This window comes from Frankliniella occidentalis, unplaced genomic scaffold, assembly GCF_000697945.3.
Source record: "Frankliniella occidentalis isolate FOCC.00 unplaced genomic scaffold, Focc_3.1 Scaffold69, whole genome shotgun sequence".
In the NCBI taxonomy this organism is placed as follows: Eukaryota; Metazoa; Arthropoda; class Insecta; order Thysanoptera; family Thripidae; genus Frankliniella; species Frankliniella occidentalis.
This window is the reverse complement of record NW_026267199.1, coordinates 312,932-315,148: the sequence shown is the minus strand read 5'-3', so window position 1 is coordinate 315,148 and position 2,217 is coordinate 312,932. Positions and strand designations below refer to the sequence as shown.

General features: G+C 52.7%; 1 protein-coding gene across 2 annotated transcripts in view; it reads right to left on the bottom strand.

Annotated features, from left to right (window-relative positions):
* The window catches only part of LOC113203950 (cilia- and flagella-associated protein 298-A), a 42,376-nt gene that overhangs the window by 9,816 nt on the left and 30,343 nt on the right, over window positions 1–2,217 (bottom strand). The window contains exon 1 of one of the 2 annotated variants that reach the window (XM_026418908.2): window positions 1,972–2,127. The exons of the other annotated variant lie outside the window; for it this stretch is intronic. The gene's annotated coding sequence lies outside the window, so the exon portion shown is untranslated. Of the gene's footprint in view, window positions 1–1,971; window positions 2,128–2,217 lie in introns of those variants that run through there. 2 annotated transcript variants of the gene reach the window in all.

Below are 2,217 nucleotides of genomic sequence, written 5' to 3'. Positions count from 1 at the left end.
GGGGCGCTCGGGGCGGGGCGCGAGTGGTAAGAGAAGCGCTAACGACAGGTATGGGATGTCGGGCGGTACTCCCACCAAGTGCAGGGGGGAGGGGAAGCCGCCGGGGCTTATGCAGAATGTGTGGTCACGACAAGAGCAGGGACACGAATCATGGTAGAGGAGACGGGGGGGGGGGGGGGGAAGCATTGGGGTAGAGAGCGACAAATAGGTAGGTGTCCCAGTGGAGCTAGGGGCGGATCCATGACAACGAATATATTTCTTGACGGACTGACCAGCCGGCTGCCGGAGGAAAGGGGAAGGGAGGAGGAAGAGGGATTCCCCTTACACTATTACGCACTGTCAAAATCATTCAAAGTAACGCTTTGCAATGCTTTGTAGGATTGCAAAAGATGTGCATCATCTGTAACTACAAATCATTTACTTTGCAATCACACAGCAATGCTTTCCAGCAACAATGTAAAGCATTGCTGGCATTGCTTCGCAATTGATAAGTTAATGCTCCGTAGGGCCTAGTAACAAAAAGGATCTAAGCCATTCGCAATACAGCAAAGCATTGCTATTGCAGGATTTTAAAAGTGCGCTGCCAATGGCTTGCGGAGGTCTGGAGTGGTGCGCCGTGACGCGCGTTGGCGGCAGTCCGGTTCGGTGGTTGGGCCCCTGAATAAGTGAAGCGCATCGATACTTGAGCTCTAATTGCACAGGGAAGAGGGGCTGCAGTACAGCACCAGGCGACCGGGAGCTTGGCTCCCCCCTCCGACTGTCAACCGACCTCGCTCGAATCCTGTTTCCAATCACCAACCAGCCAGTCGTGATTGATACTGACACCGGCCTACTTCACCAACGGGTAAATAGCTTATCTCACAAGCTGTAACGTTAATCCCACCGCACAATTCTATTATATTACAATACTTTAGAAATATCTTTGCAAGATAATAGACAATCATATTTGACTAATGTAATGTAGTGAAACGCCTCCATTTTGGGGCGACACCGTCTGCCTTTTCACCATCGAACAGAACAACCAACACGCACACACGCCCACCTTTGTTCTGGAGGGTTGCGTATCATAGCCTTTGTATGCCAGTGGCGCATGGATGGGGCAGGCTGGAGATGGCCATAAGTACGTTAGAAATGGGTCAGCCTAGCCTAGCCTTCCCCCACAGCACGGGCTGAGCGGCAAGAAGAGCGCTGTGATAGGGCGAGCAACACAGTGTGCGTGTGTGTCGTAAACGCCCCACAGTTTGTGTGAGTCAATTTCGTCATAAAGTATTCATGTGTCCTACAGTTGTTAGTGGAAATCAGCTGAGCACCACATTCGACTAGACAAATTTGGAGGATTTTCTAAAACTTGCAGATGTTGGACACAACTTTATCCTCCAATTTTGTGGTGTGCACGACACACTGCTCGTATACGACACAAACGCCCAACCCGACCTGTCCCTATCAGTAAAAGCAATGCTCATGTATGTAGGATGGCATTGTTCTCCTGACACACCAAGTGCCATGGGGGAGAGTGCAAAATGTCATGACATGGGATTACCACTGCTATTTTGACAATGTGGCTGGGACAAGCTGTCTGAAGCGTCCGTCAAAAATGTGTAATAGGTGATGTGTCAGTCTACAGTTCTTATGACTTTGTCGATCAAACCAGCAAATGAGGATAACGCGCTCGGACTGCTCATCCCATCCCAACCTCGATATTTCAGGATAAGGATACTCTGTTGCAGAGTGCTCTGTTGCTGTTGTTGGTTGTACGTTAGACAGGGCCGTTGAGGTTAGGGTTGACACGATGGCCTGCCTCGGACTGACCGATTCTCCGCTGCCGCAAAGTACAGCGACCCAACACGGGTGCAAAGACACTACGCCACTATTATTGGCGAGTGGCAGTTGCCAAGAATTGAAGCACGGACACACTACACCGTGACGAAATCACAGGCACATTCACGAACACACACAAACATGGATCATTACCTCTTCATAGGCAGATCACAGAGCGAGACATACACACACGACCGCACAAACACACACACACACGCACGCGCGCGCGGCGGGGGAGGGTTCGGCCCCGTCGGTCGGCGTGAGGACCGCCAGCTCGGCTCGGGGCGCGCTCAGTGCCAGCCCCACGACCGTACTGAGCGGGGCAGAGCGGAGCGGGGCAACCCCCCTCGGACAGCCAGCCCCCTGCCAGGGCAAGCGGGGGCGGGCAGTAGGGGGCGG